The sequence below is a fragment of the Octopus sinensis genome, linkage group LG27 (genome assembly GCF_006345805.1).
Source record: "Octopus sinensis linkage group LG27, ASM634580v1, whole genome shotgun sequence".
NCBI classification, from domain to species: domain Eukaryota; kingdom Metazoa; phylum Mollusca; class Cephalopoda; order Octopoda; family Octopodidae; genus Octopus; species Octopus sinensis.
The window spans coordinates 7,906,165-7,919,872 of NC_043023.1; the positions used below are offsets into that span (position 1 = coordinate 7,906,165).

The 13,708-nt window shown below is 42.7% G+C and overlaps 1 protein-coding gene across 2 annotated transcripts in view; it reads right to left on the bottom strand.

Moving 5' to 3' along the window:
- LOC115225497 (zinc finger protein 260-like) overlaps positions 1-12,136 on the bottom strand; it is a 25,724-nt gene extending 13,588 nt beyond the window's left edge. For both annotated transcript variants that reach the window (XR_005003983.1, XM_036513936.1), the window contains exon 1: positions 11,995-12,136. The gene's annotated coding sequence lies outside the window, so the exon portion shown is untranslated. The remainder of the gene's footprint in view (positions 1-11,994) is intronic.
- Between the last annotated feature and the right edge of the window lie 1,572 nt (positions 12,137-13,708).

The window sequence follows — 13,708 nt, forward strand, 5'->3', positions numbered from 1 at the left end:
AATTGTGGATTTGTATAAAGGACACGCACACAGACATTTTGCCATTGATATATATATTTAATAGCTTTGTGGGGTGACTGGGGAAATGTAAAGATGTGCACGACAACTCTTGGACAGTTTTGAATGACCATAAAAAGTGCGAGCCCTCTAACTGAAAAATTGTGGATTTGTATAAAGGACACGCACACAGACATTTTGCCATTGATATATATATTTAATAGCTTTGTGGGGTGACTGGGGAAATGTAAAGATGTGCACGACAACTCTTGGACAGTTTTGAATGACCATAGAAAGTGCGAGCCCTCTAACTGAAAAATTGTGGATTTGTATAAAGGACACACACACACAGACATTTTGCCGTTTATATATATGTGACTGGGAAAATGTAAAGATGTGTACACCCACCCTTCGACGGTTTTGAATGACCATAGAAAGTGCGAGCCCTCTAACTGAAAAATTGTGGATTTGTATAAAGGACACACCCAAACAGACATTTTGCCGTTTATATATATATGTGACTGGGGAAATGTAAAGATGTGTACACCCACCCTTGGACAGTTTTGAATGACCATAGAAAGTGCGAGCCCTCTAACTGAAAAATTGTGGATTTGTATAAAGGACACACACACACAGACAGACATTTTGCCATTTATATATAGAGAGATAGAGATTTAGGGTGCCTGGTGCCTACATGATAACAGTAAACCTACTTTTTGGCACCTTGTATAAATGTGAAGGCATGCTGAAAAATTCCTGGCTTTGGTTAAAGAAAATACAGGCGTGGTTTTAATTAGGATATTATTCGACTTATTCCCCTCACAGATTCACACACTTATTGCAGTGCTCCTTCAGTTTTTATAAGTCCCGTAAATTGCCGTCGGTAGGATAAAACTAACTTGTCTCAAGCCAGTTTAATCCCAGCTCACGCTCCTTGTTAGTGGGTGAACTATCCAACGCTTTGCGAAAGTTTGGGCCTCCAACCACGCCTTTTGCAATACCTATTTCTTTACTATCCACAAGGGGCTAAACATAGGGGGGACAAACAAGGGCAGGCAATGGGATTAAGTCGTTTACATCAACCCCAGTGCGTAACTGGTACTAACTCGGAACGTAGCAGCAGATGAAATACCTATTTCTTTACTACCCACAAGGGGCTAGACACAGAGGGGACAAACAAGGGCAGGCAATGGGATTAAGTCGTTTACATCAACCCCAGTGCGTAACTGGTACTTATTTAATCGACCCCGAAAGGATGAAAGGCAAAGTCGACCTCGGCGGAATTTGAACTCAGAACGTAGCAGCAGACGAAATACTGCTAAGCATGTCACCCAGCGTGCTAACGATTCTGCCAGCTCACCGCCTTTAACAATACCCTTAAAACCAAGAACTTTCCAGCATCACCTCATGTACATCATCATCATCATCACCATCATCATCATCATCATCGTTTAACGTCCGTTTTCCATGCTAGCAGTGAATTCACAGTGAGTTGAAGAGGCACATACACATACCATTATCATCATCATTTAATGTCTGCTTTCCATGCTGGCATGGGTTGGACGGTTTGACTGAGGACTGGCAAACCAGATGGCTGCATCAGGTTCCAATCTGATCTGGCAAGGTTTCTATAGTCGCATGCCCTTCCTAATGCCAACCATTCCAAGAGTGTAGTGGGCACTTTTTACGTACCACCAGCACAGATATCAACCATGCTTGAATGGTGCTTTTTATTAGCCACCGGCACAGGACCCAGTCAATTGACAGTGGCATCAACCATGCTAGGAGGGTGCTTTTTATGTGCCACTGGCACAGGAGTCGGTCAGGTGGCACTGGCATCGACCACACTCAAGTGGTACTTTTCACATGCCACCGGTACTGAAATCAGTCACACTCGAATGGTGCTCTTTAGTGCCACCGGCACAGGTGCCAGTCAGTGGCACTGGCATTGATCATGACTACAATTTCACTTGACTTAACAGGTCTTCTCAAGCACAGTATATTGCTCAACAATTGAAGGGTACTTTTAAACAGGCCGGTTATGTGACACTGACATCGGCCACAACTACAATCTCACTTGGCTTGCCAGGTTTTCTCAAGCACAGCAGATCTCCAAAGGTCTCGGTCGTTTGTCATTGCTTCTGTGAGGCCCAACGTTCAAAGGACATATACTCTTTTACTTTTTTAAAAATATTCTATTATAGCCTCAGGCCAACCAAAGCCTTGTGAGTGGATTTGGTAGACGGAAACTGAAAGAAGCATGTTGTATATATGTATATATATATAAAAAAATATAAAATGGAACAACAACGCAAAATATGCTATATATATATAGCATGTAAGTATTACATTGAAAAAGCCAAAGGCTGCTCGTGTGACATCAGCTCACATCTCCTGTATAACTGGTAGGCTTTCTACTATTGTACTAAAGTGACCCTTCCCAAATTCTCTAACCATTTAAGGAACTTTTTGGTTCTCCATTTTCAGGGTGATTCCAAGCTTATGAAGTATAACTTGTCTCGCTGCATGTTTGCACTGAACTACATTGAAGTGTCAAGTATAGGAGTGGCTGTGTGGTAAGTAGCTTGCTTACCAACCACATGGCTCCGGGTTCAGTCCCACTGCGTGGCACCTTGGCCAAGTGTCTTCTACTATAGCCTTGGGCCGACCAAAGCCTTGTGAGTGGATTTGGTAGACGGAAACTGAAAGAAGCCCGTCGTATATATGTATATATATATATGTATGTGTGTGTATATGTTTGTGTGTCCGTGTTTGTCCCCTCAACATCGCTTGACAACCGATGGTGGTGTGTTTACGTACCCGTAACTTAGAGGTTCAGTAAAAGGAGCTTGATAGAATAAGTACTAGGCTTACAATAAATAAGTCCTGGGGTCGATTTGCTCAACTTAAGGCGGTGCTCCAGCATGGCCACAGTCAAATGACTGAAACAAGTAAAAGAATAAAATAGTAAATAGTACAGGTGTCTGCACAAGGGACAGACTGGAGTTAGCTACTTGTTAGAGGGCTTGAAATTTAGTGTCGAGAAAAACTGAATTGGCCAACCCAATATATGCGTGTGTGTGTGAGTGTATGTATGTATGTGTGTGCATGCATGTGTGTGTATTTATGTATATGTGTGTGTGCATGCATGTGTGTATGCGTGCATGTGTGTGCATGTGCAAGCACACGCATGCATGTGTGTTCATACCATCCTCATTTTATCACCCATTTAACACCCTGCTTGTCTGAGTCAGATGGAATTTGTTGAGATTTTCTCTATTTGGGTCTTGATGCCCTTCCTGTTGGTAAGAATCGTATGTTGATCATACCATAAGAATTTATAGACATCCTAGAAAGCATAGAAGAACTCTGGTGATGTGAACATCATATGTATACATACATATATACATACATATATATATATATATACATACACATACATACATACATATACAAATATATGTATATATATATATATATATATATATATATACACTTTATTTAAAAGCAGCAGAAATATAACAAAAGCTGTTACTCGGAGTTTAAATAAAGCATATTACTCTACCTCTGGTATTTGAGTACTTTTTTCCACCTTATGTGCTTACTCTAATGTGTGTGTATGTGTGTGCGTGTGTGTATGTGTGTGCGTGTGCGCACACACATGCCTGTCTAAAGGGGTGTGGGTTAGCGGTTAGGATAGTCAGCTCATATAGTAAAGATTGTTTGCCAACATAACATGGCACTCCCAGGCTAGGACGAACGTTGCTGTAATTTAGCCCCAGGAGACATCATCTCCAGCTGGCCATACGACATGTTCTGTGTCCTTATGTTTTCGAACAAAGGTATTTAGCACCCCAACTCAGCTCAAAACAATATCTTTGTGTCATGATTTCCAGGTTATTTCCTTTCATCAGCACAGAATAACTGTTCGGCTAGAGGTGGTGCTGCCAAATTCCTGTTTGAAATATATAGTTTTCAAAGTGACAATTAGTCACTGATTTATAAATTAGAAAACTACTCACGTTGTGAGATTTAAAAATAGTAATTTTCTATTCAGCTCATGACCATGAAGTCATGAATTTGATTCCCAGTGGTATGTTGTCTCCTTGAGCAAGACACTTTACTTCACATTGCTCCAGTACATGCAGCTGGCAAAAATGAGTTGTACATGTAACTCAAAGGGTAGGCCTTGTCACATCCTGTGTCACACTGAATCTCCTTGCGAACTATGTTTAAGGGTACGCATGTCTGTGGTGTACTCAGCCACTTGCATGTTAGTTTCATGAGCTGGTTGTTCTGTTCATTAGATTAACTGAAACCCTTGTCATAATATATTTCTTTACTACCCATAAGGGGCTAAAAACAGATGGGACAAACAAGGACAGACAAACAGATTACATCGACCCCAGTGTGTAACTGGTACTTAATTTATCGACCCTGAAACGGATGAAAGGCAAAGTCGATCTCGGCGGAATTTGAACTCAGAACGTAACGGCAGACGAAGTACGGCTACGCATTTTGCCCGGCGTGCTAACGGTTCTGCCAAACCAACAGGGTGCCAGTTTATATATATACTAGCAGTATCGCCTGGCGTTGCTCGGGTTTGTATGGGAAATAACTATATAAGCATTTTTAGAGATGTAAAGTATAATAGCCATCTCAATATGGCTAACCACAAAGGGGGGGGGTGTTACTGTAGCTTTTTACGTTCTGAGATTTAATAATAAATTTTTAGAGAGTTACTTCCCTTATATATGCCAAAAATGCATTAAAAATGGGAAAAATTTATGGTAAATTTTTTTTAAATCGTAGACTCATTGTAGACAGGCGCTAATACCCAGAAGGGCTTGATATGAATCACGACTATAAGATACCCGGTTTTGGTTAAACTGCACCGCAAAATGTGGGAGTAGTTAGGAATCTAAATCGTAGGAGACAGACAGCACACAACCTCACTTTTATATATAAAGATATGTTTGAAGAACAGGTTAAGGGTTATGGACCGAGGGACCAGCTGCCTGTAAAACAAGCTTGTAGAGACATGGTGATCGAATGTTTGTGCTATACAATTTGACCAGCTGGAGCAATGTGGAATAAAGCAAAAATGAGTTGTGCCTCTAATTCAAAGGGCCAGCCTTGTTACCTTCTGTGTCACATTAAATCTCCTTAAAAACTACCTTTAAGGGTATGCATGTCTGTGGAGCACTCAGCCACTTGCACATTAATTTCATGAGCAAGCTGTTCAGTTGATCAGACCAACAGGAACCCTTGTCATAATAACTGACAGGGTGCCAGTTTATAGATTTATGTGTTTGAAGAACAGGTTAAGGGTTATGGACAGAGGGACCAGCTGTGTATAAAACAAGCTTATAGAGATATGGTGATCAAATGTATGTGCTGTACAACTCTACCAGTTGAGCAGAATAGAGCAATCATCATCATCATCATTGTTTAGCGTCCGCTTTCCATGCTAGCATGGGTTGGACGGTTCAACTGGGGTCTGGGAAGCCAGAAGGCTGCACCAGGCCCAGTCTGATCTGGCAGTGTTTCTACAGCTGGATACCCTTCCTAACCACTCCATGAGTGTAGTGTGTGCTTTTTACGTGCCACCGGCACAGAAGCAATTCAAGGCAGTGCTGGCATCGGCCACGTTTGGATGGTGCTTTTTATGTGCCACCGGCACGGAAGCCAGTCAGAGCAATGTGGAATGAAACAAAAATGAGTTCTACCTGTTACTCAAAGGGCCAGCTTTGTCACACTCTGTGTCACTCTAAATCTCCCTGAGAACTTACATTAAGGGTATGTGTGTCTGTGGAGTGTTCAGCCACTTGCATGTTAATTTAATGCGCAGGCTGTTAATTTAGGCGCAAGAGTGGCTATGTGGTAAGTAGCTTGCTTACCAACCACATGGTTCAAGGTTCAGTCCCACTGCGTGGCACCTTGGGTAAATGTCTTCTACTATAGCCTCGGGCCAACCAAAGCCTTGAGTGGATTTGGCAGATGGAAACTGAAAGAAGCCCGTCGTATATATGTATATATATATATGTTTGTGTGTCTGTGTTTGTTCCCCCCAACATCACTTGACAACCGATGCTGGTGTGTTTATCTCCCTGTAACTTAGCGGTTCGGCAAAACAGACTGATAGAATAAGTACTAGGCTTCCAATGAATAAGTCCTGGGGTAGATTTGTTTGACTAAAGGTGGTGCTCCAGCATGGCCGCAGTCAAATGATTGAAACAAGTAAAAGAGTAAAAGAGCTGTTCCATTGATCAGATCATCTGGAACCCTCATCATCAAAACCAATGGAGTACTGGTTTTTGTATATCCTTGAGCAAGACACTTTATTTCATGTTGCCTCAGTCCACTCAGCTGACAAAAATGAATTGTACCTGTGATTAAAATGTGCCATCCTTGTCACATTCTGTGTCGCACTGAATCTCCCTGAGAACTACATTAAAGGTACACGTGTCTGTGGAGTGCTCAGCCACTTGCACACTGAACAGCCTGCATTAAGGATATTATTATGGCTGCACTGAAGATAGCAGAGACGGAATGCATACTCTTAATTTTTTACCTTGTTTCAGTCATTTGACTGCAGCCATGCTGGAGCACCGCCTTTAGTCGAGCAAATCGACCTCGGGACTTATTCTCTGTAAGCCCAGTACTTATTCTATCGGTCTCTTTTGCCAAACCACTAAGTGACGGGGACGTAAACACACCAGCATCGGTTGTCAAGCAATGCTAGGGGGACAAACACAGACACACAAACATATACACATATATATATATATATACACATATATACGACAGGCTTCTTTCAGTTTCCGCCTACCAAATCCACTCACAAGGCTTTGGTAAGCCCGAGGCTATAGCAGAAGACACTTGCCCAAGATGCCATGCAGTAGGACTGAACCCGGAACCATGTGGTTGGTTAGCAAGCTACTTACCACACAGCCACTCCTGCGCCTAGCCATTTAATATGGTATGTTCTTTCCTGGAACAATCCACGCAATGAATGTTAATTAGTGTAGTTGGCAAGGTTTGTGCAGAACCAGACCTACTTATAGTGGATAAAAGGCACCGATCATCATCATCATCATCATCATAGTTTAACGTCTGTTTTCCATGCTAGCATGGGTCGGACGGTTTCACCAGGGTCTGGGAAGCCAGGAGACTGCACTAGGCTCCAGTCTGATCTGGCAGTGTTTCTGTCAACCACTCTGTGAGTGTAGTGGGTGCTTATTACATTCCACTGGCACAGGGGCCAGGGTAGGCTGGCAACAGCCACAATCGGTTGGTGCTTTTTACGTGTCACCGGCACGGAAGGCAGTCAAGGCGGCACTGGCATCACCCACATTCAGATGGTGCTTTTTACATGCCACCGGTACAAGTGCCAAGGCTGGCAACAGCCACGATCGGTTGGTGCTTTTTATGTGTCACCGGCATGGAAGCCAGTCAAGGTGGCGCTAGCATCAGCCACATTCAGATGGTGCTTTTTACGTGCACCAGCACAGGTATCACAACTACAATTTCCATTTGATTTTTTGATGTTGATGTACTTGACTCAATAGGTCTCCTCAAGCACAGCAGGTCGCCCTACAATCCAAGGTAAGCACAGCAGGCCGTCCTGCGAGCCAAGGCACTTTGGATGGGCTGGGGTTTCTATGTAAAGCTGGTGCAGAAAACAGCCATGTTGGTGATATGTAAAAGGCACCTGTGCCAGTGACGCATAAACAACACCGAGTACACTCTGTAAGAGAAGTTGGTATTAGGAAAGGCATCCAGCCACAGAAACCAAACCAAACCAGACTGGCGCCTGGGGCAGCTCCCCAGTTTACTAACGGGTTATCGAAAAATTTGTGCTGATTAGTTGAACAAATCGACTACAGGACTTATTCTTTGTAAGCCTAGTACTTATTAAATCAGTGTCTTTTGCTGAACCATTAAGTTACAGGGGACATAAACTCACCAACACATCCATCCATACATAAGACAGATTTCTTTTATTTTCTGTCTCCCAAATCCATTCACAAGGCTTTGGTCAGCCTGATGCTATAGTTGAAGAGACTTGCCCAAGGTGCCACACAGTGGAACTATGTATATAAATATAAATATATATATATATATATGTGCGCGCACAACAGAGTGTAAGCACCCTGAGAGAAATGCTGGACATAAGAAGCATCAGATGTGGTGTGCAAGAGCAACGCTTGCGATGATATGGTCATGTACTGCAGATGGATGAGGAGAGATGTGCGAAGAAGTGCCACTCCCAAACAGTTAAAGGTATCAGGGGGAGAGGTAGGCCCAGGAACACATGGGATGAGGTAGTCAAGCATGACCTCAGAGCGTTGGGCCTCACAGAGGCAATGACGAAGAACCGAGATCTCTGGAGATATGCTGTGACTGCAAAGACCCAGGCTGCTTCCTGCACCAGTTCCGCATAGCCCCTGCTCATTCAAAGTACCTTGGATTTCAGAACAACCTGCTGTGCTTGAGGAGACCTATTGAGTCAAGTACATGAACATCGAAATAAATATCAATGGAAATAGTAGTTGTGATACCTGTGCCGGTAGCACATAAAAAGCACCATCCGAACATGGCCAATGCCAGACTCCCCTGGCATGTAAAAAGCACCCACTACACTCGCGGAGTGGTTGGCGTTAGGAAGGGCATCCAGCTGTAGAAACACTGCCAGATCAGACTGGAGCCTGGTGCAGCCTCCTGGCTTCCAAGACCCCGGTCGAACCGTCCAACCCATGCTAGCGCGGAAAACGGACGTTAAACGATGATGATGATGATATATATATATATATATATAGTGACACCTTGGGCAAGTGTCTTCTACTATAGCATCGTACTGACCAAAGCCTTGTGAGAGGATTTGCTAAACGGAAACTGAAAAGAAGCCCGTCGTACATACACACGTGTGTGTGTGTGTATGTGTATTCGCCGACCATCGATGTTGATGTTTACGTCCCCGTAAGGTAGCGGTTCGGCTAAAGTCACCGATACAATACGTATTAAGCTCACAAAGAATAAGTCTTGGGATCGATTTCTTCGACTATAACCCGCGGTGCTCCAGCATGGCCACAGTTAAATGACTGAAACAAGTAAAAGTGGGTAAGTGTTGGATGTGTGGTAAGTAGCTTGCTTGCCAATCACATGGCTGTGGGTTCAGTCCCACTGCATGACACCTTGGGTAAATGTCTTCTACTATAGCCTCGGGCCGACCAAAGCCTTGAGTGGATTTGTGAGACGGAAACTGAAAGAAGCCCGTCGTATGTGTGTATGTTTGTCCCCCAACATCGCTTGACAACCGATGCTGGTATGTTTACGCCCCCGTCACTTAGCGGTTCGACATAAGATACCGATAGAATAAGTACTAGGCTTACAAAGAATAAGTCCTGGCGTCGATTTGCTCGACTAAAGGCAGTGCTCCAGCATGGCCACGGTCAAATGACTGAAACAAGTAAAGGAGTGTATATATATATATATATATATATATATACGCACGCGCGTACGTTGCATATGGTCTATAGGAAGTTCCATTTTCGTAGCCCAACTATAAACACTGAACTATAACATGTAGCATAGTAACACGACACTAAATACTACCATCTATACTATAATTACTATAGTGCATGTACACAGTACATGGCGAGCCAGAGGAGCCTGTACATGGTCGCAAGACATGCTAAAAATAGCAGGCAAATCTTCCCGAAATCGCATCTTCATAAATAAAAATTCGGAAGACCACACTAGATTATACTAAATCTTTAAAAAAGAGTAGAAAATGTGATGGCCACGGCTGGAATGCTCTTGGATCATTGGTCTGTTGTAGTAGGACTGCCATAGGGTTTAAATATATTTACTATCGACCATACTCCATTACAGTTGCTCAAGAAATCAAGTGTTGCTTCGTACTTATAAAAATTTACTATTTAGCAAGCAACAAGTTGGAACTAATGTTACAGTTGGTCTTGTGCTTAGCCACAGGTCAGCCCTGATCCAGCAGAACTATGATCAAACTTGCGCCAATCCTCAACTGTGACCATTCCATCTCATCTGAATACACACACACGTATATATGGATGGATGGATGGATGGCCGAACGATTCATCTTTTTCGTTTACAAAACGGCGAGATGCTGTGACTTGATGGCGATTAGGCTGTTGTTTCTAGCGCTTCTAGATACCACCCCGAAGTTCTTCGACAGATCGGGATGTGCACACATTTGTATGTGTATATATATATATATACACACACACACTCACTGATATATACGTGTGTATGAATGTATATATAAGTATACATGTATATACAGATAGATATATATATATACATATACGCATGTGTGTGGCATGCATGTATGTGTGTGTATATATATATACACACACACCGATATATACATGTGTATATGAATATATATATATATAATTATACATGTATATACAGATAGATATATATATACATATACGCATGTGTGTGGCATGCATGTATATATATATATATATATGTGTGTGTGTGTGTGTATGTATGTATGCATGTGAATGCATATATATATATATATATATATGAATGTATATGTGAATGCTTATATGTACACGCACATATATGTGTATATATAGATATATATATATACGTGTGTGTGTAATCATATATATGCACTATGTGCATACGCATATATATGATATACACACACACGTGTGTATGTAAGTATGCACTTATGTGTACGTATGTATATGTTTGTTCATTATATGTATGTGTGTATGCATATATATGTGTGTGGTATATATACACATACATATACACACACACACACATGATAGAAAGAGAAATGCGGAAATGGATTGTTAAAAACAGGAAGAGGAACAGTCAGAGATAGAAACAGGTGAAAAAGAAGGGGGAGAGTATTTGTAAGGGACAGACAGGAAGAGGGATAGTCAGAGGTGTAAATAGAAAGAAAGGTGAAGGAGTCGTAGGAAGAGAGAAACGGGAAAAGGAATAGTGAGAGAGAAATAAAGAGACGGAGAATGGAGAGAAGAAATTAGAAAGGCAGAAGGTATACAAGAGAGAGAGATGTGTAAGGGAATGAGAGAGGGAATAAGATAGTGAAGGGAGGGAGAGTGCTGTATAAAAGACGCGAGTACGAGGATGAGGAAAAGAAGCGTAAGAAGGGAAGAGGAAAGTATGGGAGGAAGAGAGAGAGAGAAAGACAAAGTAAGAGATAAGTAGGAGGGTGAGAGAATAAAGATAGCAAGTAAAGAAGCGGAGTAGCACAGAGAGGAAGCGTTTGAGGAGGAAGGTAGTCTTGAGAAGGAGTTTAAAAGGGGTTGTGGTAAGAGGAGATAGTGAGAAGAGAATAAAGATGGAAAGGAGAATGGAGAGAGAAAAAGAGACTCAGAGTGAGAGAGGGAGGCAGAGGTAACGGGATCAAGAAAAAGAAGAAGAAAATGAGTGAGAAAAATAGAGAGAAGAGAAGAGAGGGTGTGAAGGGGAGGTAATGAAAAACTAGGTTGAGAGCGAGGAAAAGAAAAATGTAGAGAGAGACAGAAATGAAAGGGGGAAGGGAAGAGAGAAAAGCTAACAGAAGTGAGAGAGAGAGAGAAAAAGAAGAGAAAGATATAGAGAGAGAGGGTGAAAAGTAAATGTATAGAGAAATGTATAGAGAGAGAGAGTAAATAGAGGGGGTGGGAGGGAGAAAAGAAAGAGAGAGAGAGAAGGAAGAAAGGGTAAAAGATAAATAGAGAGGGGAAGAAAGAGAGACGGAGAGAGTGAAAGAATCATGGGGGGAGGGGTATGACCGGCAATATTGCAATCACGTTATAAATAAATAAATAAATGTGTATATATATATATATATATATAAATACATATAAACATATATGTGTATGCATATATACATCTGTATATCTGGGTATATATACACATATATATAGACAATGAAACGATCAGAAACGAACAGTAATAATATATATAGAAAATATAACTTACCAACGACGGCAGGGCGGCGAATCTGTGTATATACATACATATATGATGTATAAATATATGTGTGTATATTATGTATACGTATTCCTCCACATACCAAGAGAGAGAGAGAGACAGACAGACAGCTCCCTATATATAAATATATATGTGTCTATATCTCTATATACAGATGTGTATATATCTATATATACAGATGTGTGTATATATATGAGTGTATATGTGTGTGTGTATAGAGAGAGGGGGGAGGTTGTTCAGTAACAACAACAACAATAACTGCAACAACAAAACAATAATAAAGAGTAGAAAAACAGTTGGAACAGTTGATCTGATGCTTTTAAACCAAAAAGAAATGCAGGCAGCAGCAACAACAACGGACAAACAATAACAACGGCAAAACGGCGTGTATATACACATACATATACGTGTGTGTGTATATATATATGTATGTGTGTGTGTGTGTGTGTATATAAAGGAAAACAGAGAGAGATAGAGAGATAGATAGAGAGAGAGAAAGAGAAGCGGCCAGGACCAGAAGGGAGCAACAAGATACAGCAACAGTGTAATGAATGAGTGAAGGAGGCGGAGGAGGAGGAGGAGGAGGAGAACGAGGAGGAGGGGGAGGAGGTGAAGTGGGAGACGGCGGCGGCGGCGTGGTCGCGGTGGTAGTAGTAGTAGTGGTAGTGGTGGTGGTGGTGGTGGCCGTCGTGGTCGTGGTCGTGGTGGTAGTAGCAGTAGTTGTAGTAGTAGTAGTAGTAGTAATAGTGGTCGCGGTGGTAGTAATAGTAGTAGTAGTGGTGGTAGTAGTAGTAGTAGTAGTGGTAGTAGTAGTAGTGGTGGTGGTGGTAGTAGTAGTGGTGGCCGTGGTGGTAGTAGTGGTAGTCGTGGTCTCGCGGTGGTGATGGTGGGTGGTAGTAGTATTAGTCGTGGTGGTGGGGGATAGTTTTAGTGCTGTGTGTGGTGATGATGATGATGGTGGTGGTGATAGTTGTGGTGGTCGTGGTGGTAATAGTGGTAGTGGTAGTAGTAATCGCAGTCGTCGTGATGATGGTAGTAGTAGTAAAAGTAGTAGTAGTAAAGTATTAGTAGTAGTGGTAGTCGTGGTAGCAGTGGCTATCGCCGTGGTGGTAGTCGGAGTAGTTGTTGTTAGTGCTAAGCTTATTTAACCCTAGGCCGGCACCCAGATCCACGATTGGCGCATGCAGCGAGGTAGCGATCGGGGGTTAATGAAGGCGGAGGTGGCGACGGTAGTAGTGGCAGTGGTGGTGGTGGTAGTGATCTTATTCGCCGTGGTAGCGATAGTCGTCGTCGTAGTGGTGGCTATCGTCGTGGTTATTTAGCCCTAGGCTGGCACCCTACTCAAAGGAGGCAGGATGGTAGCTATAGTAGTGGTGGTGTTTTTTGATCGCGGTCATCGTCGTGGTAGTGGTAGATAGCGTCGTGCTTCTTTAGCCCTCGGCCGGCACCCTCAGAGGAGGCAGGATGATAGCGATCGTGTGCTGGTATTGATGGTGGTGGTGTGGTGGTGGTGATGGTGGTAAGAGTAGCCGTCATCACCGTAGTGAAGATCGTCGTGGTTGTGGTCGGAGTAGGGCAGACACTGGTAGTAGTTAAATTTAGCTCCTTAGCCCTAGGTCGACACTCTCATCAGGCGAGGCGGCAGGGTAGCGACCACGACGATGGTGTTGGCGGTGGTGGTGCTGGTGCTGGTGGAGGCGGC